The following is a 27591-nucleotide window of genomic DNA, read 5'->3' as shown; positions in this document are numbered from 1 at the left end:
TCTTCCTTTAAACAGAAAGATCAGACTCATGTGGACTATGCTAGAGTACTCACAGTTTTATTTGATCAATGGTTGCATTCTAAGAAAGTTGATGATTTCTGTAAACTTAAAGAATTAATGATCTTGGAGAACTTCACTGGTAAGGTAGATATGGATGTGGCTACATACCTTGTGGAGAAAGATTTAGATACACTAGCTGAGGCTGCTGTTGCAGCAGATAACTATCGTATAATTCATAAGCCCGAACGTAAACCTTAGTCATTTGTTAAGGGTAGGAGAGTGCACCAACTAGATTTTGTGAAACCTTATTCTGGTTAAGGCAAGTTAATGTCAAGTGACACTTGTGGGAACACTGCAACCCCAGAGCATGTTAGTTCTACGAAAGCGAGGACAGTGTTGCCAGAGGGTCAAGAAAAAGTGTCAGGTTTTGCCAGTACTGCCAGAAAATGGGGCACTTGGAAGATTGGTGCTGGAAAAAACAATGATTAAGTTCCTCTGCAAAACCTATTACTTTGGTAAATTCTTGGGAATCTTTTGACACCAACAGAGAGCAGCCACCCACAGATATTGTTAGCGGTAGTCAGACACAACCTCAGCAGGTACATATCGTTGATAATGCCAGAGTGGAACTGTCAGTGGTGGATAGACAGACTCCTGTAGAGCCATTGTTAGACACTAGTGAAACTGGAGCAGTGCAGCCGTCAGGTTCAGGTGAGAGTGGTATTAAGACTCCATCAGAGTGTCCTTCCCCAAGCAGTACTCAAAGTGACTCCTCCCCAGGTCATTTATTTGCTAACTTTATTTCTAAGGGTTTAGTTTCAGTTCATGGAAAAGGTGGTAAGGAAGTCACTATACTTGGGTACACAGGAGCTTCACAGTCACTAATGTTGAAGGGGATTGTTGATGCAGCTGACCCTAATGAATGTGTCTTGTTGCAGGGTATAGCTGAGTTTGTATCTGTTCTGCAAGTTGAGGTGAATCTCCAGTCAGAGTTAGTTACTGGTTCAGTGTGTGTGGGTGTTGCTGACCAGCTTCCTGTACAAGGGGTCATTTTCCTTCAGGGTAGTGACTTGGTGGGAGGACAGGTGAGTGCTATTCCCTGCGTGTCAAAAACTCCCCTGAGTGAGGATAGGACTAAAGAGTTGGAAGATACATGTCCTAAATTGTTTCCCGCATGTGCTGTAACTAGAGCTATGATGGCAAGAGTCAGCCATGAGAATGTTGACAGTAATGGCACTGGCAATGCCAATAATCTTGGAGATACCTTTTTTTGCCCAGTTGAATGACTCAGAGGTTGATGATTCTCCCCAGACTGATGCAAGTGCAAAGTTAGCTGATATGCAAAGATCTGATCCAGAGATTGCCACTATAATTGACTCAGCAGTTAGGGAAGATGAATGTGAGTCTGAACTGACAGAGTGTTATTATTTAAGGCCAAATAACGTGTTAATGAAAAGATGGAGACCTCCTAGTGTTGCTTATGATAACGAGTGGGAGACTGTACATCAGGTGGTGGTTCCAAGACCCTATAGACAAAAATTATGTCCATTGCTCATGACTCTTCCTTAGCAGGTCACTTAGAGGTGAGGAAGACTCTCTCCCGCATCTGGCAGCATTTTTACTGGCCTGGAATCCGTCGAGATGTCTCCCGGTTCTTTAGGTCATGTCACACCTGTCAGCCAGTCAATAAGAGCAATAAGCCCATCCCTGGGGCTCCTTTGATTCCTCTACCTGTGTTTGTGGCCCCATTCACTAGAGTCCTTGTGGACATTGTTGGCCCTTTGCCTAAAACCTCCTCAGGCCACCAGTACATCCTCACAATGTTAGACATGGCCACTAAATATCATGAAGCCATTCCCTTGAGAAATATTTCAGCTAAATTGGCTGTAAAGGAGATGCTGACCTTCACCCGTTTTGGTCTCCCTAGGGAAGTTCAGTCAGATAAAAGGAGTAATTTTAATTCCAAACTGTTCAGACAAACCCTTAAGGAGTTAGGAATCTCCCGGATCACTTCCTCAGCATATCATCCTCAGAGTCAGGGTGCATTAGAGAGGTATCACCAAACTTTATAGAGTTTGCTGAAAAAAATGGGACAAGTGCTTGCCTTTCCTACTTTTTGCAACGAGAGAGGCACCGAGTGAGTCCTTGGGCTACTCCCCATTTCAGTTAATCTTTGGCCATGAAGTAAGAGGTCTTCTTAAGATCCTCAAAGAACAGTGGGTCAAGGATGATGACCAAATTAACTTGCTAGACTGTGTCAAAATTTAAAGAAAGATTGGCCTATAGTACGGAAGTAACCAGGGCACACTTGGAGTCTTCTCAGTAGAAGATGAAGAGGTGGTATGACCACTCTAAGAAAGGCACAAAGTGCCTCACCCAGGCAATCAAGTTCTTGTCTTGCTTCCCATTCATGGTCAGCTTCTGCAGGCAAGTTTTGCCAGCCCTTATGTAGTAGAGAAGAGGGTAGGTGAAGCAAATTATATCATTTTAACCCCAGACCGGAGGAAGGAACGAAAATTATTCCATGTAAATATGTTGAAGGAGTACCACAGGCGAGACGTGGACCTCCCTAGTGCTGCATGCGTGGTGTTGCCTGTCGAGTTGGCAGAGGACGAGGGCTGCCCATTGACTTTGGACCAGACGACCAGTTGGAGAGAAAACCAGGATGCTTGGAGTACACTGACTGATAAACTCTCCCACTTGACTGTAGACCAGTGTGCCGAGCTTGCTGCCCTTCTCAGGAAGTTCCCTGATGTCTTCCAGGACACCCCAGGATGGACGGAAGTGGCACAGTGATGTGGACGTTGGAGATGCCAGCCCTGTAAAGCAGTCCCCCTACCAGGCTAGTTCTCAGAAGCAGGCCATCATCCTAGAGGAACTGAACTACATGTTGCAGCAGGGGTTAATCAAGTCCTGTCAAAGTGAGTGGTGCTCCCCGGTAAAAGTGGTTCCAAAACCCGATGGGTCATATCGCTTTTGTATTGATTATCATAAAGTCATCTCGCTTACCAAGACTGATACTTACCCACTTCCTAGAGTAGATGATTGTGTGGTCACTATAGGCAGTGCTAAGTTTATCACAAAATTAGATTTGATGAGGGGATATTGGTAAGTCCCACTCACAGAAAGGGCCCAAGAAATTTCCTGTTTTGTGGTTGGTGGCAATACTTATAAATGTAAGGTCATGCCCTGTGGTATGAAGAATGCTCCTGCCACCTTCCAAAGGCTGATAATTGATCTCATCAAGGACTTGGACGGTTGTGTTAATTACATTGATGATGTTATTATTTTTAGTGACACCTGGGAACAACACTTGAGCCAACTAGATGCCTTGCTGCAGAGACTGTCCTTTGCTAATTTAGTGCTTAATTTAACTAAATGTGAGGGCTCGAGTGCAGTACCTAGGTTATGTGATCAGTTTAGGCCAAGTGGGTCCACCTGATGTTAAAGTTCAGGCCATTGTCAATTCCCCCCAACCCAAAAATAAGAGACAGTTGCAATTATTCTTGGGTATGGTAGGGTACTACAGACGTTTTGTCCTGAACTTCTCTGATCTTGTAGCCCCCCTCACTGATTTGTTAGGAAAAGGAGTCAAGTATGAGTGGAAGCCAGAATGTGAGGAAGCCTATTCTAAAGTCAAAGCCATCCTGTCAAGTCACCCAGTGCTTCAAGCTCCAAATTTTGATAAACCCTTTAAATTAGCTGTTGATGCCAATGGCCTACTGGCTGGCGCAGTTTTGTGTCAGGATAATGATCAAGGCTCTGAGATGCCTGTGTGCTATTTTGGCAAAAAGTTCAATAAGGACCTGAGAAATTATTCAACTATTGAGAAAGAACTCCTTGCACTCATACTTACCTTTCAACAGTTCTCTGTGTATGTTGGTCCAGGGTCAGGCGATGTTGTAGTGTACACTGGTCACCATTCTCTGAAATTTTTGTCCCAAATTAAGGACAAAAATCTTAGATTGACCCGCTGGGCCCTATTTAGGAATATTCCCTTGATGTAAGACATGTAGAAGGTGTTAGTAATGTTTTAGCAGATTACCTGTCCAGAACTTAATTGTACAGTCTCCAGAAATTTCCCCTTGGGAAATTTCTTCTCTCAGGAAGGAAGGTGTTACTGGTGTAGTTACCCCTGTGGCGAATGGGTGAAATAGAAAATAAATGATAACGTAAGGAGACAGATGATAAATTCTTTTCCTTATCAGTTTTGCTGGCTGTAGGGGTAACCCTTGTCCCCAGCTGCGTTTACTTAGCGGTCACTGGACTGATAACACACCAGATGTTTTTCTCACAAATTACACAGAAAATTCCTCTTGTCCTTGAACTGTGGGTGTAACTTATAGTGTGGGAGGAGCTAAAACAGAGTATATGCCAATAGAAACCTAAATAAAGTTTGCTCTGTCTCCTTAATGGCACGTCAGTAGTTTTGTATAATTTGTGTAACTTCGCCATTGGCTCCCGTTGGTAGCAGGTGAATCTGTACTTGGTGGTTGGCAGTAGATATTCCATAAGACAGCTTAGTGGTTAATTAGCTGAGAAAGGTGGAGTAAGTCTCCTTTATAAGCTCAAAGAAAATGTGAAGAGACACATTTTGTCTCATTTTGTACATACATCCCTGTACACATTTTGTCTCATTTTGTACATACATCCCTGTACACATTTTGTCTCATTTTTTGTACACTCATTCTTGTACACATTTTGTCATTTGTACACATTTGTTCACATTTACTGTCACGGTACACTTTTGTCACATTGTGTTGCACTTTTCCCAAACATTACGTAATACGTGACTTTAATTACAAAACATTATTCGTGCACACTACTTTTTGGGTTATTCCTCACACTAGTGTGTGAATTATATTATGGATTAAACCTTCGAAGTCTCCACGTTTCCTCGAGCTTTGTGAGCACTTAAACTTCACTGAGTGTATTCTGGTTAGGTAAGAAATAACTTGTTTTATATTTGTATTCTGAGGTCTATATGAATCGTCCTTTTGTAAAACGAACCTTGGTTTCTTCTTTGGTTATGTATGTTAGAGTCTACAGTAAAGTTAGTTTTCTTGTAAGTTTTACCTTATCCCTTTTGATGATTAATTAAGGGCTAAGAGTGCACTGTAATATACACCCACATAACAACATATATATATATATATATATATATATATATATATATATATATATATATATATATATATATATATATATATATATATATATATATATAAGGTGATTCACGTGTTTTTCCGGAAACTCTGGGGAATGCAAGCTTATGCACTTCTAAGCACAAAATACTCTGAGTATAGGTGTTTAATGAAATGGTTTACAAGTGAGGAACTTTTCAAATCTGACAGACATGTGAGCGGGAGGCGGCTGGCCTGGTGGCGACCTTGCTGTGTTGCCAAGTTAAATTTCTTTTAAATTTTACACGTTGTTCTCATTCTGAATTAAACTATTCTTTCATTAGTTGTCATGTAAGTAATTGTTCTACATAGAAAACTATGTCACTTTAAAGCGACAAATAAGTCTACTACTGAAGGAATAAACATGGTAAAGATGGCATACCAGTGATACGAGATGAGGTAACTCAGAGCTCAGACTGACAGTTCCCGCCAACTGCTAGCTAGTGTGGCAGCCCCATTTATTCTAGAGACGGTTTCACCCACATTTCGCTACAATGCCATTCACTTTTACAAGCGTCAAGTATGCAGATGTGATTTTTATCTATGGGTTCTGCAATGACAACGCTGAAGCATCAGCAAGAGAATACAGATGGAAATATCCAAACAGAACAAGCCCAGATGCAAAAGTGTTTTACCAAGTATACCAGCATCTCCAGGACAAAGGTTGTTTTCCTGGAGTTGGAGCCACAGCTGAATGCAAGGAGAGGGAAGATGAAGTATGACGCATAGTAGGAATGGTACAGTGAGCACCAATAGTCGTGTCGCAGTTTTGTCCGAAGATTAAATGTAACTCGTGAAACATTATGCACCTTCCGTATGACAGACGGCGGAATACACCAGATGCTTAGCCCGTCAGCTTATGTTTTCATCAAATTTCATGACATGACTATTGGCGCTCACTGTACATCGCAGCCCTAGCATCAGTACAGGAAGAATTTCATCCTGACTTAGTGTTCCACAAGCGAAGGTATGGAGAACATTCAAGCAGGAAGGTCTGTACCCATATCACACACAGCAAGTTCAGTATCTACAACCCGAGGATTCTGCTCAATGACTGGATTTAAGTCAGTGGCGTACCTGACAGGGGGCGGGGGGGTGCTGTTTCAAATTGTTCCCCAGGCCCCTAATTGAGGGGGGGCCCCCCAAAGCCTTAAAAATTTATAAGATTTTTTATTAATATTGAAAAATATATATATTTATCATCCCGACAATCCTGGCTGAGATATTAGATAAGTTTTGAGAATTAACCCCTTAACCGCGGGGCGTCACTTTCGTGACGCTCGGCTACAATGGATCATACCGCGGGGCGTCACTTTTGTGATTCTGTGTTATTTTGAATTATCCCGGGCTCTCAAGTGGTGGCTTGTATCATATATCAGTACTGCCAATGTCCAACACTAGTCAGCACTCCAAATCTCATCTGTACTCCCATCCATTGTTGACATTTTAGCTATTTTCCCCCCTTCCTGACTCCCCTCCCTACCTGCCCTCCATTACCCTCTCCTCTCACCTCCCACGCCGCGCTGCGCTACGGAAATTTCCCCCTTCTCTTTCCACAGATTTCATCCATTGAAATAAGCCCTATGCCCTATATTTTTACCCAATAATATATACCTAAAAAAAAAAGGCAAGTGATAGTGTTATACTCCATAAATTGGCTAATTATCACCTGACAACACCTCACGTGCATTCATTTGCTACATTACCACGGTAATTTCCCCTTTGATTTATGCCTTGTAATCGATGTCTGTAATAAAAATATATATCAGAAAGGAAGGGAGAATCCTAATTGACATTTACATTCACCTGGAACTACCTATTTCTTTATTTATTGCCGAGATTTTCTACCTATAAAAAATTAGCATGTAAGTTAGCAGCAGTAAGCCTAAAGTGTCATTGTCAACCCTTCCCTTCTCAGATAATTTACCCCCTTCGTGACTCCCCTCCCTACCTGCCCTCCATTACCCTCTCCTCTCACCTCCCACGCCGCGCTGCACTACAGAAATTTCCCCCTTCTTTTTCCATAGATTTCATCCATTGAAATAAGCCCTATGCCCAATATTTTTACCCAATAATATATACCAAAAAAAAAACAGGTAAGTGATAGTGTTATACTCCAGAAATTGCCTAATTATCACCTGACAAAACCTCACGTGCATTCATTCGCTACATTACCACGGTAATTTCCCCTTTGATTTATGCCTTGTAATCGATGTCTGTAATAAAAATATATATCAGAAAGGAAGGGAGAATCCTAATTGACATTTACATTCACCTGGAACTACCTATTTCTTTATTTATTGCCGAGATTTTCTACCTATAAAAAATTAGCCTGTAAGTTAGCAGCAGTCAGCCTAAAGTGTCATTGTCAACCCTTCCCTTCTCAGATAAGCCGCGGCATTTAGTTCCTTGTCCTCCACTGCAGAGACAACATGTCGCACTCGCGCCCTGCCATTCCTGCCGCTTCTGCGCCCATTGCAAAGGGCCCCGTGACCTCTACCCCCAAGAAAAGTGTTGAGGCAAGCAGGAAAGGCCTCAGTGACTCTGCAGTGGCACGAGAACTTGCTGAATTGTCCATGATAATAATGGACAGCGATTTTGACGATTCCGGTGAATCGTGTGATGAGCCGGGTGAAGTTATCACGCCAGAAACAGCGACAGCAAGTGCTCCTACCAGTGAATCTGTGTCTAGCTCCAAGGGAAAGGAGCCTTTAGTGCAGGAAGGAAAAGAATTTGGGAAGGGAGTGAAAAGGCGGCGTGTTAGCCCCAGAACAATGCCCCCACGTGACCCAGCCCGCCATGAGTCACGAGAGTATTCACCTCCCCGTTCCCCAAGCCCCGCTTTACTCATCTCGTCATCATCGTCGGCTGAGTTATCTCCAGAGTCTTCGTCGTCGGAGTCACCACCAGCATCAACAGTGAAGGCCGGCCGTAAAGGTAGAGGTAGATCTAAGAGAGTGAAAAGTAGTGTAGCTAGTAGGGTAAGGGCTGCTAGTGCTGTACGGCAACCTAGGGTCAGTGCAAGTGACCTTGACAGAGATAAGCCTCCCTCTCAGCCAACCTCCACCACCACCACCACCACCATCCCTCCACCGCCATGCCAGGGAATCCTGGACGCCTTCGCGTGGACAGAAGGGTCAGATTTTGTCTCCGAAACCCTGGTTTTCGATGAGAGCTCGTCAGGAGTTCAGCCTGCCTTCACTATGGACGAAAATGCTGAGTGTGTCGACTACCTTTTGGCCTTCCTAGATGACGAAGTCATGCAGCACATATGTGATGAGACCAACAGGTTCGAATCACAACGTGCTGCTAGTGGTACAGGTGCAGCAAAGATGCAACAGTGGACCATGCTGGGAGTGCAGGAGCTGTATGTGTTCTTTGCCCTCATGCTTCTTATGCCACACTCCAAGAAGCATGAGTTGGAAGAATACTGGTCCATGGACCCCTTACTACCCTCACCGACCTTCAACAAGTACATGGCCAGAGATCGCTTCCGGAACATCATGGGAAACCTGCACTTTGCCAATAATGATGTACCTTCCTAAACCGACCCACTCTGGAAGATCCGGGAGATTCTAAACAGAATGAAGGATAAGTTCATGTCATTCTTCTACCCATTTCAGAAGGTTGTCATTGATGAGTCCTTGGTTCTGTTCAGAGGACGTCTTCGGTTTGTCCAGTACATTCCAAGCAAATGCCATTGCTTTGGAATTAAGTTCTTTGTACTGTGCGACTGTAAGACGGGGTACATCCTTGACTTCGTCATATATTCAGCCAGCACTGTCGATCTCGATAAAACACACCCCCTTGGCTTCTCAGGCTGTGTAGTGAAAGTGCTCCTAGAAAAGTATTTTGGTGGGAATCATGTGCTGTATACAGACAACTACTACACAGCACCGAAACTTGCCAAATACCTTTCTGAGCACGGCTTTGGCTCCTGCGGCACTGTGAAAAGTAATCGTGCCAACTTCCCCAAATTCCCAGAGGCGGGAAACTCGCAGCGAGGAGACGTGCACCTACACAAGTCTGAGAAGATGCTGGCAATACGGTGGCATGACAAGAGAGTCGTGCACATGCTCACCACCGTACATAAGGGGGAGATGAGAGACAGTGGGAAGGTCGACCGTAGGACAGGCGAACCTGTGATGAAACCTGATGCTGTGTTGGACTATAATATAAACATGCGGCTGGTGGACAAGTCCGACATGATGATTGGTGAGATCGACTCCCTCAGGAAGAATACTAGGTGGTACAGGAAAGTTTTTCTGCATCTCATAGATATGACGATGCTGAACGCCTTCATCCTGTACAAGATGAAGGTAAAGCCACCCAAGTCCTTCTCCCTGAGGTTGTTCGCCAGGACTTGTGTCCAGCAGCTGCTGGAAAAATATGGTAAGGTGCAAGCAGCAACTCCAAGGCGCCATCCAGTTACACTTCCCGACCGACTTGAGCAGAGGGCGTATATGGATCGGCACAGACTTGAGCTAATGCCTGCCACAGGGAAAAGGAAGGCTGCGATTTGCAGGTGTCAGGTATGTGCGCATACCACACGCCGCACACCTGAGCATAAACGCACCTCTTGGCAGTGCGCTGAATGCCAGGTTCCCCTCTGTGTAACTTGCTTCTTCGATTATCACAGCCAGAAGCAGTTCTAACAGTGCAAGTGTGGAAGCAGAATTATTTGGAAATAATGTGTAAATAATGTGTAAATAGCAGGTGAAAGCAATGGATGTTCAGTTCATATGATTGAACAGTGTATTATAGTTTTATCTTACTGAAAGTGACAATGAATAACATATTGTAAGTAAAATAGAAGGGTAAATATTGAAAATAGAATAGAAAATGTAAATAGTAATGCAAGTAATTAGTAATATAAGAATATGAGTACAAATAATTTATGTTATAACAGTGAGAGTGAATCCGTGGCTCTCTACGTATTTTACTGACTGAAAAATAGAATGACTTCAGTGACAATAAAATAATACGACTGAAGGAAACTTATGGAGAAAGACTCCAGATATATATAAGTGTGATATAGTAATAGAAATATAAAGTGTGAGGGGTTTTATGAATAATAAATGACAGAGTGCCTAGAGCGAACTAGCGCAAGTGCGGCGATCAGACGCGCTCGTAATTTCCATTGCTTTCACACTGTTTTTTTTTTTAGTATGGATCCCAAACTACTTGAAAATGGTAGAATAGTGTTTATAGTGTTTGTATCTGGCTGTGGTAATCATATAACGGGTTGTCGGGAAGTGTAAAGTGGAGACTTAGTTACCCTACTTCAGAGGTCTCCACAAGTCCTACGGAAACCGACGAAGGCTCAACAATCATTCCAGGAGAAAGCTGAAGGTATGTGCTATAAGCATATATAGAATTATTATTCTAGGACTAATAACTGATTTTTAGCAAATATTTTTTGAGAGTCTGTCGGAGCCCAAATAACCCCGCGGGACACGCAAGTAATTGGTAAACAAGCCCGCGGTGCAGGGGTTAAGGGGGGGCCCCGCAAAGCACCTATCCCCCCGGACCCCCAAATCTCTAGGTCTATCTATCTATTGCCAGACGCCTCAATCCCGTTTGTGGTGGCCACAAACAAAACGCCTCCACGTCGCCCTGTCCCCCACCATTTCATTGCCCTGCTCCCAACTCACACCCCCCTTCCTCATATACCTCTCCACCCCATCCCTCCATCTCATCCTCGGCCTCCCCCTCCCTCTTTCCCCCTCCACCTCACTCACATACACTCTCTTCGTCAGTCTTTCACCCTCCATCCTCTCCACATGGCCAAACCACCTCAGTGTGTTCCTTATAATGCTTCCTGTCACATCCACATCAACACCACAACGCTCCTTTATATCCTCATTCGTCAGCCTGTCTCTCCATGTGACTCCACAGGCTCCTTTTAAATAACTCATTTCCACTGCTCTCACTCTTGACTAGTGTCTTTCCAACAACGTCCAAGCTTCACTTCCATATGTTAGAGTTGGTATCACAATACTGTCATGTAGTAACTTTTTGACTTCCATGCTCACTTCCCTGTTTCTTATCACTGCTTTCAAAGAACCAGCAACCTTTCTTCCCTGCTGTACCCTTTCAAGCACTTCACCTTCCAAACCTCCCTCCTTACTCATCACACTACCCAAGTACTTAAACATACATTTTCCAATTCCTCACCATCCAACCTCGCTGCACATTCACTGACTTCACCTCTCTCAAAGACCATCACTTTACTCTTCCCTACATTCACCTTTAGATTCCGTTTCTTACACACTCTCCTAAAACTCATCCACCAAGCCTTGCAGCTCCCATTCGTCTTCACTCAACAACACAGTATCATCTGCAAACAACAGTACAGGGAGTTTCCAAACACTATCACCTCTCACCAGGGGCACTCCAACATCCACTACCCTACCTTGTACAATCCCTGACAAAACCGATGCCCCTCGCCCTGCGCTATACTGAACCCAACACCACTGATACAGAGTCGATGAAGCATCGTGATCTGGTTCATGTGTGATCTAACAGATGGCGCAGCAGTCAAGTGGGAGGGAGGGGTAGGAACTGATGGGTAGAACAAGGGGGGAATAGGGGAGTGGGAAAGCCAAGGTGAATAATGAGTGATTTCATTATTATTACCTTTAGTGGGTCGAAATTTGCCTGATAAGTAATTACATACAAAAGAGGTATCTGATAAGATAATTGTCAGTGTTAGTGGCACTATTAACCTCGTAGCAGAGAAGAGACTAATGTTGGTATTAGTCAGCAGTTTATGTAGTGCAGCAGTTTGGGGTTGGCTAGTACTAAGCGGCAGAGGTGATGAGGGATGCACCACATCACACAGGATTCAGAAGTGTGCAGACACCGCTACAGAGTAAGTATATTGTTGTCCTGCGTTCATGGTTATTTGTTAAGGATATAAATGTAATGGCAACTGAACACTATGCCCGGTTATTAAGAGAATACTTCTATCCTCTAAAGGCATCCATTGATAAACAGTTGTTGAGAATATGAAAATATCAATTAAGTAAAGATTTGCATCCTATGTAATCAAAAGTCAAATAACATATTTAATACCTTTGATAAATAATACTAATTGTGTTATGAGGACACCCCTAGTTCATTTCTTATATTTGTTAACAGATATGGCTGCAAGACATGACAATGCTCCAGAGCTAGTGGCACAGCGAGGACGGATGGTTGGTATGTGTCAGACTGGGATGCCGGTAAGGCGGATCGCAGAACACACGGGAGTGTCGGTCAAAACAGTGCGAAGATGGATTCAGAGGTGGGAAGAGAAAGGGCATCTCCGGTCACGTCCGCGTAGAGGTCGACCACGCGCCACTACCCAAGAGCAGGACAATGAAATTGTAGAGGCAATTGTAGAGCGTCCGATGAACATCTCTGTTAGGCTAGTGGAACAACTGCAACTTCCCTGCAGTTCTCAGACAGTGCAACGTCGTCTACACGAGCGACAGATCCACTGTTACGTCCCAGCTAAAAAGAAAAGGTTAACCGAGGCTCAACGGGAGGGGAGACTTGGGTTTGCATTGCAGTATTTACCCGCAGATAACGAATTTTGGAATTCGGTAATTTTTACTGACGAGACCTGTTTCTGCTCTACTGACGCAGGTATACGGCAGTGCTGGAGACAGAAACACACCCGGTTCAATCCTGAAAACATCGAAGAGAGCAAGAAGCGGAAGAGTAAGCATTTCATTTTGGGGCTGGATGTGGGCTTATGGTCCAGAGGAACTTGTTAACATAAATGGAAGACTGACAGGGATAGATTACATACAAATTCTAGAGGAGGTTTTGCTACCATCAGTGCAGGTAATTGCAATTCCACACCCACAGACAATTAGGCTGGTTCAAGATAAGAGCCCCATTCATACCAGCAGAGTGGTGCAAGAATGGTTTGCCCAGCATCAGGAAATTGAACTTATTAATTGGCCTGCAAAGGGGTGTGATTTAAACCCCATAGAAGGTCTGTGGGGAATAATGAGTAGGGATTGGGATGTGGGGGAGGAGAGAAACATGCATGCTATTGAAAGGAATGCATTGGAGGTGTGGGAAAGTGTAAGGCGACGGCCTACAATTTGTCGTCATCTAGTGGAATCAATGCCTAAGAGAATAAATAAAGTAGTCGATGTGATGGGTGGCTGGAGCAAATATTAATGCAAATAATATTTGTTTCAACTCTTTGTAAATGGCATTCAAGTTACGTTAATTTGTGGCAACTACACATTATGTTATTATATTGTGTATGTGCAAATATGCAAAGTGTATTAGTACAGAGAGGATAAATGGCTTGATATGGAAGCTAGGTATGCTACACTATTCGCACTCCCAGCAAGTCATTGGGAAGGAATCCTGTAAAATGCTTGCATTACCTTCAGTAATGTAGGCTATTCTTTAGGTGACTGCTTACAATGTAGCTAATCATTAACTTTGTTATAAGAAAAATGCTGTAATTTTGCTAGTAATCTTAGGTTCATCACAAACTACGATGTTACGTTTCTGAATAAAATAATGTAGGAAAGCAATAAACTTCTTACTCTGCAGAGAATGTTTTAAATGTAGACCTGCGGTACTGATAAGTATATATGCTACAGTAAGTATTCGATCACTGCTTTGCAACACCTCCAAAACTATCTCGTCCCTGCAATATATTCATTATCTAGCTGGCAAGATTTGTTCTCGAGGACACACACACACACACACACACACACACACACACACACACTTAGCATGTCACCATACGTGCGTTCGGTTGGCTATTGACAGTTATGATAATGCAAGGTCTTGGATTAGATCAACTGATGGTCCTTGCATTCAGTCACTGTAATAACTTTCATCAACATTTTCATATCTGTCATACTAATATTATTAGGGTCTTCATTAACATTTGTGCGCGCCTTATCAACTTCGATAAGAACTGCTGCTTACGATAACTTTACCATAGACTATGATATGATGTGTAACGCCAGTTGTAAGATACTGGCTGATCACGGAACGAACTCATAAGACGCGTGGAAATAACGTTATATACAAACTCCCATTAGAATATCTTGTAGGCGCTGTGTTGCAGTATTCACAGAGAATAATGCAATACAATGCCTCTGTCCAACAGTCCCTACCCCTCCCTCCCACTTGACTGCTGCGCCATCTGTTGGATCTGTTACATAGCCTATGATTTCATCATCCTTTGTATAATTCTAACATACAGTATGCTGCATGTTTGATCACGATTCGCCTCGTGGCTTCCATAGTGACCAAGCTTCCGTGTTCTACCTCACTCCCCCCTTCTCCTCCTTTAGAGTAGAGTAAGTCGTTCTTTCTGTTGTTCAGAGCAGGAGTGTTAACTCTTTGTCCCCTATGGCTTCATTTGCGCGTCCTTCTTACAAGTTGTATCAAGCTCTGCCGGCCCCTATATAATGAGCTCAGTCTCTGCATTAATTGCCACTTAGATCTACTCCTCATTTTGTTCACATCTCTGTCCTCCCCTGTACAGTTGTTATTACTTTTGTGAGTGCTCAGGAAGTCACCAACCATTTAGCTGCTGTGTAATTTGAGTATAATTGTTATTACATTTTTCTTGTACTGTATAGCATAAGGTGTTAATTCGTGGGCCTGGTGAGGTTTTTGTGGTTCATGTGGAGTTTTTGATGTCAGCCATTATTAATAACATTTTGTATCTGTAATAATATATCCGGTTTTCTCATTTTATCAGGGCTGAGATGATAAATTTACTCTTGCTAATTACGTGTTAATAGAGGCTATTGCAGTTAACCATATATTTAACCTGTTTTTTGCCATTACATTATCCTTATGAGTCCAGAATGTTTAGTTGTTAGTTTGAGCATTAACCTTTAACTTGTAATTTTACCTAACTCTTTTGTTTTGAACCTGGAAATTTGCGGAACAGTAGTGATTTTAGTATTCTCACTTGAAGTGTTCATTTTCTCTCTCTGTTCCATAACATAAATTTGGCGACCTCTTATCAGGATATTCAGGATAATATCATAAGGATATTGCTTGATATTTTGTGACTGTGATTTATTCATGATGTCTACTATTACTAAGCTTGATGAAGCCAAAGATTTTTAGTCAAATGTCCAACAGTGTGTGATGTAGAAAACAGAACAAAGAATGAACTTAAGCTTGTTGCTCAACAATTGGGAATTGCTGTTCGCTCTCATCATTCTATAGATCAAATTGTTGACATGATTAATGAAAGCTTGTTTAATGTAACTCCTCCAGATGAGCAAACGCAGAATGAAATAGCTAAGTTACAGCTAGCCCTGCAGGAGGCTCGTGCTAATGAGGCTGAGTTTCAGGCACGTGCTAAGGAGGCTGAGTTTCAGGCTCGTGCTAAGGAGGCTGAGTTTCAGGCACAAGTTGAACTTGCTGGATTCAGGCAGACCATGAGTATTGCATGAAACAAGGTGGAACTGGATCATCTAGCTCTGATGATTTCGATGTGGCTAAAAATGTTAAACTTGTCCCTCCTTTTAATGAATCTGATTTAACAAAGTATTTTCAGTTGTTTGAGAGGGTAGCTACAGGTTTTAATTGGCCCAAAAAGTATTGGCCAGTACTCCTTCAAACTGTTCTCACCAGCAAAGCTCAAGTAACTTATGCATCTTTGCCTCAGGATCAATCTGATAATTATGATGTAGTTAAGAGCTTGATTCTTAAGGTCTATGAGCTTGTTCCTGAAGCCTATAGAGTAAAACTTAGGACAACTTATAAGCAAGATAAGCAATCCCATGTTGAGTATGCAAAAATCAAAGAAGATCTGTCAGAGTAGTGGTTAAATTCTAAGAATGTAAATTCTGATTTTGGTAAATTTAAGCAGATGATTTTGCTGGAGGACTTCAAAAGGTGTTTTAATAAAGATGTAAGCCCATATCTTGATGAGAGAAGAAAAGATAATTTGTTTGATGCTGCAGTTTTAGCTGATGAATATGTTCTCACTAAGAAGAGATATTCTAAAGAAAAAAGGAAAGCTGAGAGTAAGTACGTTGCCTCTACTCAGAGTACAGGTAACAGGAAAGAGAATAAAGATGATGTTTCTCAGGAAGTAAATACCAGCTCCATCTCTAGATTTCAGAAATGTAAATGTACTTATTGTAGTAAGCTTGGTCATACTACGGAGAAATGTTTCAGGAGACAGCGTGATGTGAACAAAAAGGAGTCTTTAAATATTCAGTCAATTAGTCTAGTGTCCATCCTTGAGAGTTCCCAGAATTCTTTAACCGAGTTAACTGAACCTGCTTTGAGGGGTAAATTAAATTCTCATGATGAAGCTCCTCTTTTGAGCAGTAACGTGGGTGACACTCTCAAGAGTTCATGTGCTAATTTCCTGTTTGATGGTTTTGTCAGTCCTCTGGACAGTAATGACATGAAATTAGTTAAAATATATCGTGATACAGGTGCTTGCCAATCCCTTATGCTGACCAGTGTTCTAAGCTCTAATGTTAATTCCTCTGATGAAACTGTAATCTTACAAGGTGTAGGGAATATTTACTTCTCTGTCCCTCTGTGCAGAGTGAATTTAGAGTCTGGTTTTGTTAATGGTTTCGTTATGGTTGGGTTGGTTGAGACACTCCCAATGTCAGGTGTAACTTTCTTACTTGGAAATGATATTGGTGGAAATCAAGTGTGTCCAGATCCTCAGTTATCTAGTGAACCAATGACTGCGACCCAGGATTGTGATGTCCCTGATGTGTTCTCTGCATGTGTTGTCACTAGGGCTAAGTCTAAAGTTACTGGTGACTTAGAGGATAATGATGATGATGATATCCTAGCTGACACTTTTCTTGCTAATTTGGACCACTCACCAGATGAGGCAGTACCCCGTAGTGTTGATAATTTGTCTCGTCAAGAGTTGGTTGAGTTGCAGGTTGCTGACCCTGAGTTGAAAGGTCTAGCTGGGGCTGTTTTGCTGCCAGAGGATGATCAGGGTATTGAACACCCTGTATCTTATTACAGTAAGAAGTTCACTCCACCTCAAAAGAACTACTCAACTATTGAGAAAGAGCTTTTGGCCTTGATTTTGGGTTTACAGCATTTTTCATTTTATTTGTGTTCTGGTTTTGACCCCATAGTCATTTATACTGATCATAACCCACTGAAATTCCCTAGTAAGTTTAAAGATAAAAATCAGAGATTGACAAGATGGAGTCTATTTCTTCAGGAGTATTCATTAGACATACAACATGTCAAGGGGAAAGAAAATGTTATTGCAGATTGCTTATCTGGACTTTAGACAGATTGTTTTAGAGTAATAAGAAATTTCCTTTGTAAATTTCTTTTTTTTTTTGTGGAGAGGTGTTACATAGCCTATGATTTCATCATCCTTTGTATAATTCTAACGTACAGTATGCTGCATGTTTGATCACCATTTGCCTCGTGGCTTCCATAGTGACCAAGCTTCCATGTTCTACCTCACTTCCCCCTTCTCCTCCTTTATAGTCGTTCTTTCTGTTGTTCAGAGGAGGAGTGTCAACTCTTTGTCCCCTGTGGCTTCATTTGCACGTCCTTCTTACAAGTTGTATCAAGCTCTGCGGGCCCCTATATAATGAGCTCAGTCTCTGCATTAATTGCCACTTAGATCTACTCCTCATTTTGTTCACGTCTCTGTCCTCCCCTGTACAGTTGTTATTATATTTGTGAGTGCTCAGGAAGTCTCCAACCATCTAGCTGCTGTGTAATTTGAGTATAAGTGTTATTACATTTTTTTCTTTTACTGTATAGCATAAGGTGTTAATTCGTGGGCCTGGTGAGGTTTTTGTGGTTTATGTGGAGTTTTTGATGTCAGCCATTATGAACAATATTTTGTATCTATAATAATATATCTTGCATTAACTGAGCATTATCCGGTTTTCTCATTTTATCAGGGCTGACTTAGATAAATTTACTCCTGCTAATTTCGTGTTAATAGAGGCTATTGCAGTTAACCATATATTTAACTTGCTTTTTGCCATTACATTATCCTTTTGAGTCATGAATGTTTAGTTGTTAGTTTGAGCATTAAACTTTAACTTGTAATTTTACCTAACTCTTTTGTTTTGAACCTGGAAATTTGTGGAACAGTAGTGATTTTAGTATTCTCACTTGAAGTGTTCATTATCTCTCTCTGTTCCGTAACAGATCACATATGAACCAGATCACGATGCTTCATCAACTCTGTATCAGTGGCGTCGGGTTCAGAATAGCGCAAGGTGAGGGGCGTCGGTTTTGTTGGGGACTGTACCTCTTTTATTACCCCATCCATATACAGATTGAACAACCATGGAGACATGACACATCCCTGTTTCAACCCAACCTTCAAAGAGAAAAATTCACTTAGTTCACCATCCACACGCACTCCAGCCTTAGCACCATCATACATACTCTTCACAGCATTCAACAACTTCCCATCTACTCCATATATTCTTAATACATTACTTTCCACAATCCTTGTCTACCCTGTCATATGCTTTCTCCAAATCCATGAAAGCCGCATACAACTTCTTTCCCTTCTCTAGAAACTTTTCCACTAAAGATCTAAGAATGAATATCTGATTTACATAATGTCTTCCCTTCCTAAAGCCTCCCTGTTCTTCTCCAACTAATTCCTCTGTTCTTTCTCTAACTCTGTCAATAAGTATCCTACCATACACTTTTCCTATTATACTAAGAAGACAAATACCTCTATGATTACCACACACTTCTTTTTCCCCTTTTCCTTTGTACAAGGGAATAATTATACCTAACTTCCAATCCTCCGGGACTCTACCTTCCTCCCAGGCCAATCTACACATCTTCCACATCCATTCTACTACAATCTCCCCCCCATGCTTCAGCATTTCACCACACACTCCATCAATTCTTGGGACTTTCCCCAATTTAACTTTCTTCATTGCTTCCACAACTTCTGTCCTACTGATTTCTTCTTCTCTTCTCACCTCCCTCCTTCTCCCAGCCATTCCCCAGCCAATTATACTCGCATTACTTCCATCCTGTATGTTCAACAATTCCTTAACCTGCGACGTCCTGACAACGTATGGATACATTGCAACATTTTGCATTTGCCAGTCCCGACGACGTACTGCTGCGTTGCGCAATTGCAAGGTTCATAATTTGCACAATTTTCAATTTTCACGCATGATTTTTCGTACATATACACGGGACACTTTCCTCTTTTCCTCTACAAGATGCCAAGCAGAGACAGTGCCTTACATCGCATAACCTCCCCCCCCCTGCATGCCATTGTCTCGGCAATTCACCTGTTACCAGTGACCTGGCCAATAAAGACATTCAGGGCCATAGTGATTCCCCAATCAATGACAATGTGGAGGACAAAGTTTACATAGCATTAGAGGAAGAAACAGTCAGAAATGATGATCAGGTAATATGGCAAAAAAAGGTCAGGTATGGCGATGAGTTAGTGAGTGAAACAATGCTTATAATGCCTATATTACTGTTTGTAAACCAATATACTCTCGTACTACATATAAATTCATACCAAGTAAATAAATAAATACCGTTTATGATTGATGTGAAATAGTTACCCTCCCATGTAACTCGTTTTCTTTAGTGCGGGCCTGTTAGAAAGCCCAGTAAGGTAAGGAGGTACTGCTACCTGGATCGAGTATTTCAAACCTCAGGTGAGCGATTTCTCTATGAATTTTCGATGTTTCTCACCAAAAGTGGAGGTTTTAGACAAAAAATTTTTTTTTCGAAAATACCTCAGGATTGGGGGGTGTCGGAGGTACGAAATAGCTCGGGACGTGACGGGTTAAATTTTTTTTCCATCTGCTCACTTTTTCTTCCTTCTCCACTAGTAATCTACCATTTTTATCTTTCACTCCCCTTCTAACCTCACTTCCACCCTGTCTTACTCTCTTCACCTCTTTCCAGAACATTTTCTTACAGTCCCTCCACTTTACACTCAAATTCCTTCCAAATTCCTCATCCACTCTCTTCTTACTCTCTCTTACTAATCTTTTCACCTCTTTCTTTCTACATATAACTCTCTCTTCCGCCTCTCAACTTCTTCCACGCCCCTAGTTCTCATCCAGTCATTGTATGCTTTCTTCTTTTGTGCCACCGCCTGTCTCAGCTCTTCAGTCCACCACGCTGTTCCTTGCACCCCCCTCCGTCTTCTCTTCCTCCCACACACCACATCACATGCTGCACATATTTCTTCTGTAAATATCCCGCACACACCTTCCACGTCCCCCATCTGCCCCAGTTCACATTTGCCCAATCGTTCCTCCACTTCTCTCTTATACTCTGCCTTTTTCTCATCCTCTTGTAGCCTTTCCACTCCTTGCAACTACTCCTTCCTCTCGCCTTTCCCTTCTTCTATTTCTCTATCTTACTTGGATCCTAATTCTGGCCACCACCAAGTAGTGGTAAGAAAGTCCAGTCCCCCAGCCTCTATAAGCTCTGGCATCCATTACACATCTTTGCATCCTTTCATCTACACACACATAATCAATCATTGCCTTCCTTTCATTCCGTTCACCACCCACCCTTCTCATAACTCGCCATGTATACCTGTGGATCATTTTATGTCTGAAGAGAGTATTGGCTATCACCAACCTCCTCCCAGCACAAATGTCCACTAACTCACTGCCATTCTCATCTATCTCTCTAGGTACGCCCCTGATTTCTGTACTTGGCTATCAGATCATCCTCAGCTGTGCAAGTACATTTTATACGCTGATGAAGCCATATTTATCCGCGGTGGATCACATAATACTCGTAATGCACATTGTTTGTCAGAAGAAAATCTCAAGGAAACACTTGAACAGAACTTTCAACACCGAAGTTAATGTGTGTGGTGTGGTATGATTGACAACCAGCTGATTGGACCTCATATCTTTGAAGGGAGGCTTACAGGAGATGTCTACATTAAGTTTCTCAGAAATGAACTTCCAGCATTACTTGAAAGTCCCTGAAGACACAGCGACGTATCGTTTTTCAACAAGATGGGGTACCTTCACACTACAGCAGACAAGTGACGAATACCTCAATCAAGAATTCCCAGACCAATGGATAGGCCGTGGAGAACCTCACCTATGGCCTGCAAGATCCCCAGATTTAACACCTCTAGACTTTCACCTCGAGGGACACATGAAGTCACTGGCATAAAAAAAAAAAAAAAGACAAATAGCAGAGAAGAACTCCTCCATCAAATCAAAGAAACAGAACAAATTATCAGGAACAACCCAGCAGTTCTGAGGAAGGCTACACAGTCTGTGTTGGATCGTGCAAGGAAGTGCATAGCAGCTGACGGTGGTTACTTTGAACATCATTAATTTTGTAAGTTTGTTTAGCAGTGTTTATTCATTATCAACATCTCAGAACTTTCAGAGAGGATTAGGCCTCCTGGGGAGACCTCTATTAAAAAAAATGCGCCGAGACTTTTACCTCATGGGTGGTGTGGAAAAAAAGTCAAAACCAGAGAAAAATTGCTTGGCGATAACTGTTGTGTGTAGTAGTGAGGGTGGTGTGGCAGGTGTATAGAACCTCTCGTTGTCACTCGGCTGGTCCAATCACACACTGCTATATGCACCTGACGATTAATGAAAGAATTGTTTAATTCAGAATGAGAGCAACGTGTAAAGTTTAAAAGAGAATTGAGTAACTTGGCAATACAGCAAGGTTGCCGCCAGGCCATCTGCCTCCCGCTCACTTGTCTGTCAGATTTGAAAATTTCTCCAATTGTAAACCATTACATTAAACACCTATACTCATAGAGTATTTTGTGCTTAGAATTGCATAAGCTTGCATTTCCCATAGTTTCCGGAAAAAATTGTGGATCACCCTATATATCTATCTATCTCTCTATCTATATATATATATATATATATATATATATATATATATATATATATATATATATATATATATATCAATCATTTCCTGTGGCACCCTCGGGGATGCATAGGGCCTCGATGAACTCACACCACCACATCCTATCTTGTGCCAACTCCTCAAGATCTCCCCAACACTCATCTCCAGCTTCCCGTCTCATTGTCCTCACCCACGTCTCTTTTGGCCTTCCTCTACCTCTCCTACCAAGTGCCACCCACCCTGGTGTACCTCGTACTATTCCCTGTCTCCTATACACATGTCCTAGCCACTTCCATCGTGAGAATCTGACATATTCATCGATCGGCTGCACTCCCGTTATTTCTCTAATTCTACTATTTGGTATCCTTTCCCACCACTTAACTCCTAATATTCTTCTAAGTGCTTTATTTTCAAACACCAAGAATTTATTTTCCATAGTCACTGTGCTGTACCAAGACTCGTGTCCATAAATTAAGATACTCCTAACCATTACCTTATAAAGTTTGATTTTTGTATGCACAGAGAAATTGTTATTATTCCAAATATTTTTAAGCATTCACATTGCCTGATTAGCCTTCTTTAACCTTTCCTCGAATTCAAAGTTCAAAGAACCATCCTTGGCTAAATAAGTACCTAAATATTTAAACCTATCAACTTGCTTTACAACCATACCTCCAATTACACATTCCTGCGCATTTTCCATATTCATATTGATTATTTCAGTTTTTCCACAATTAATAACCAAACCCACCTTGCGACCTTCACTCACCAAACAGTCCAACACTCTCTGCATCTCTTCTGGCCCATCACAAATCAAAACTATATCATCTGCACAATCTAAATCCAAAAGTTTCCTGTTCTCTCCCCAAAGTATACCTGCACCGGTTTCTGTTCCAACGCGTTTCATAATGTAATCAATGACCAATATAAATAGTAAAGGCGATAGAACACCACCTTGAATTACTTCAGACTTGACTTCAAACGAATCACTCAGACAACCATCAATCATCACTTTACAAAATGTGTCCTCATGCATGTTCATAATGACCCTCACAAACTCCTCTGGTATTCCATAATGTCTCATGATCTTCCCCATAGTCTCTCTCGAAACACTATCAAAAGCCTTTTCAAAATCAACAAAACAAAGACTTAACGGTACTCTCATTTCATTAACTTGCTGCATCAAATGCCTAACTATAAAGATCTGATCATTGCAACCACGTCCCTTTCTAAAACCAGCCTGTTCATCCCTCAGAATACCCTCAACCACTGGCTCCAACCTATTTAACAACACTCTACTGAAAACTTTCAAAGCTATCGGTGACAAAGAGATTCCCCTCCAATTACCACATTCACTCAGGTCTCCCTTCTTCGGAACTTTAACAATTACACCATTCTTCCAAACTGATGGTAGTAACCCCGTCACCCATATCTTATTGAATAGCTTGGTCAAGATCATTATTAATCTATCCCCCTCCACTTTAAACATTTCCGGAAATAAACCATCCTCCCCTGGTGCCTTATTATTCTTTACCTGTTTTACTGCTTTCTCCACTTCTGCAAGCCTCAACTCTCCTGTTTCTATATTTAAATCTTCCTGAACAGACGGTATATCCTCTTCTGGTGGTATTGGTCTATTAAGAACTGTCTCAAAATGCTCTTTCCATCTATTTTTAATATCTCCATCTTTGGTCAATAAATTTCCTTCCCTGTCTCTAACTGGTATTTCCTTGCGTTTACCTGCATTACCACTCAGTTCTCTAATCGATTCATATGCTATTCTTTGACTCTGTCCATCATTTTTGTTTATTAAGATTTCAGTCTCTGCAACCTTTTCATCCACACATCTTCTTTTATCTCTCCTAGCTAACCTTCTTACTTCTGAATTCAAACTCCAGTACGCAGCTCTTGCTAATTCAATCTCTTGTTCATCAACGCATTGCATCTCACTCCTCAATTTAGCCTCACCTCTCTTTTTTATCATATCCCACGTTTCCTCTGATATCCATTTCTTTCTCCTGAAGCTATGTCTCCTTCCAATCGTACATTCAGCAGTCTCATGCAAAACTTTGTTCACATCCTCCCACATCTCATCTACACTTCTCTCCCCCTCTTCCAACGTTTCCAACACCAAAAACCTATTTCTGCATTCTAATCTGAATTCCTCCTTTTCTTCTCCTTCCCTTCTAAGCTTAACAATATCGTATCTACCAACACCAGATTTTTCCTTCTTCTGATTTTTAAGTTTAAACCTTATTTTTGCAATGCTGAGTTGATGGTCACTACCAATATCCGCTCCCCGTTTAACATGAACATCTAGCAGAGAACTTCTATGCCTCCTACTGATAGCGATGTGATCAATCTGATTTTTATGTTTTCCACACGGCGACACCCAAGTTGTCTTGTGTATATTGCAATGCTGGAAGAGTGTGCCCCCGATGACTAAGTCATTTGCTAGACAGAAGCTTCCAAACCTCACTCCGTTTTCACTCATCCTACTACCAACTCCCATCTTACCCATACATGCCTCAAATCCCTCATTTGAACAGCCCATTACTGCATTAAAGTCTCCAACGCAGATCAAAACATCATGTCTAGGTACCCTTCCTACTCCTTGCAACTTTTCATAAAATGTGTCTTTCCTTTCATCGAGTGCATCATTAGTAGGTGCATAACACACAAACAGACTGATGTTGCCATGATTTGATTTAAACCGTGCGTATAACAATCGCTCATCTATAGGATCCCACTCACATAAAGCCTTATTTGCCTTACAACCCAGCAACAATCCTACTCCCTGATAATGCATTCCGTCCTGTCGACCAGATATCAATAAACGTATACCATCCTCCATATATATATATATATATATATATATATATATATATATATAGATAGATAGATAGATATATATATATATATATATATATATATCGACAGTCTTGTGTCTGTTCTTGCTATTCGCAGTTCGTCCACTCGTTTATTAAGGCCCCAACACTCTTGCATGCATTGGCTTTGGTCACCTAATAACGGCTTTCCATATTGCTCGATCTCTAGCAGCTGTTCACAGTAGAAGTGACAGCTGCAAGTTGTCCCACGTCCTGGCTATGTTTATCCTTACGTATACATCTGAGCTGTCTCAGATATACACCCTAAGAATAATTGTTCATCATCCATTGCTATCCCATGAAGACAATGTGGCTGTGACAAAGGCAGCTGTTATCTGGATGCTGGAGGCCTGAGGTTTGCCAGACAGTGCTATAATGTACTTGTGATTTCGGGGGTGGGGAGTCTGGCTGGTCAGTCAAGGCAGCGAGGTGTGCAGTGAGATCCTTGATGGTGAAAATAGGGTCAGCTGCTTTATTTCCCTCACAAGGCACCATGTTGTCAACGCCAATGAAGTCAGTAGGTCTGGAAGGGGTTTGTTTGATGTTACCTGGAACTCTTTAACACCTCTTTCAGGAAGTGTGTTAGTGTAATGAATGATGTCTTGCGTTGGTCATTCTTAGACAGCTTAGTTAAACTTATCCACGCAGTTAACTCAGAAGGTGGTCTGGTCTCGGCCAAAATGCTACTGAAACAATGGTAGCAGAGAAACCTTTGAAAATGCCCGGTGGGTCTGTATATTGCACCTTCTATTTCTTCTTGGGCTAATTTTGTGCCCCCCCCTCCCCTCATTTCACCTTCATGGACTCCCGTCTCACAGACGTCGGTATTGCTTTGCGCAAGTGAACCCAGGTGACAAAGCAACATTAATAGAAAGTTCTGTGTGTCAGTGTTTCGATTTTTTCTTTCACTGTCATTTGTGAAATCCTATACCTGATTCCAAGTCTGCACTGAGTTTTGATTCCCTTACTGATGACGGAAGAGTGACCCACCCTCCTCAGCAGTAAAATGTGAACGTTAACTTACAAAGCCTGCCTGGCCAATCACTTGGGAGAGCTGTGCGTGCGTCACGTTAGCGTTCTGACCACTCGCCGCCACTTTGAACACACCTACACCCCATGGCGCTGCCACCTCACTTACACCACTGAACTGTAAATAATTAGAACACAGCAATTTCTCATCTTCCAGCTCATATCAAAATGGATTGCAAATTCGCATTGAAGCATTAAAATACAGTAGACCATTATCAGATGCACCTACAGTATATAAAGAAAACTCGTACCGAGTTATTCTCTGCAATAAAGACAGTGCAGTAATCCCGTTCCTTTGCAGCTCCAAGTATCGCATTCAGAACTTCGATTACTAGTCCTTCCTCCACGGTCATATCTGGATAAGGTTAACAAGAATTACGAAAGTGGTACTTGAAGGCATAGGAATCTAGTTACTGAAAACAAAAGCAATGAAAAGAAAAGTAATTAATGACATTAAACTATAGGACATAGAGCACATTGTGTATGTAGACCTACACAATGCAATAGAAACATCGGATCAACGTTCAATGCAAACCCAGGGCACAGTAATTTTTGACAGTTTTGTGATCTGTGTGGATGGTTAGTAATTACGGAAAGATAATTAGGTACAGAGGCCACACAGACCTTGGAGTTCAGTGTAGTGGTCTGTATACTATCTATCTACTGCCAGACGCCATACTCCCATAAGGAGTGGCCATTTGACTTTGAGTTAGTTGTTTTACGGGGAAGGGCACTGACCCTCCACCAACTCACTTACTGAAACGTAACGAGCACGTATAGTTTGGTTATATGGTTACCACCCAGCGTTGTAAATGGTTTCTTGGCTTACGGGAAATCATTTGGCTTGTCACTCAATGTAAAGCCAACTGTAAAGGAAAGAAAAGCAATAAAAAGTGACAGGAAAGATGGGAGAAATAGGAAGAGAGGAGGACAGGCACAGAAAAAGAATGATAAAGGGTAAGGAAGAAGTAGGCAGCACTACATCAAGTGGATGATGGTCACCACCACCTACTACTAATGTAGTGGTCTGACTTTAATCTTATAAACAGAACTATAAGACATACTGTTAATATAACTGCGTGAAGTCTCTTCGTTCCCAATAAATCGCCCAGTCATTAGCCATGCAGGTGAAAATATCTGAGGAAATTATCATGGCAATGATAGAAAAAATAAATCTGAAAACTATTTTCCTGTGATCTTAACATTAAGAGGACTTTATACAATGAGTTTGGCTCAATAATTATGTATTTATTTGCTGTTTCTTTGTTAATTTCTTTAGTAAATTAAAGCAGAAATAATGTGGTTCAGGTAACATACGTTCCTTTTATTATTCTGGTTAACCTTAATTAAGGACAACATATTCTTTAAGATAACGATGACAAAGATACACTGTACAATGGCACCAGCAGACAAAGGGTTGTTTATATTGCCTTTAAATATATTAATACCAGTACTGAAGGATTGAAGAGCGTATTGTTATCTAACTTAACACGAGGCCTTTACCTACCCAGGGATGCTGAAGAGCCACTGTGGAAAACATATCTGTTTCAGCATTGTATCTTTGTACAATTTTGAAACATACATTTACCTCTTAGCCCATCTTTTTAAAGGATAGATCATTTCAATTCCTTTAGTCA

The sequence above is a fragment of the Coenobita brevimanus genome, chromosome 40 (genome assembly GCF_032717465.1).
Source record: "Coenobita brevimanus isolate Jiangsu-jjx chromosome 40, ASM3271746v2, whole genome shotgun sequence".
Taxonomy (NCBI): Eukaryota; Metazoa; Arthropoda; class Malacostraca; order Decapoda; family Coenobitidae; genus Coenobita; species Coenobita brevimanus.
Note: the sequence above shows the minus strand (reverse complement) of the source record.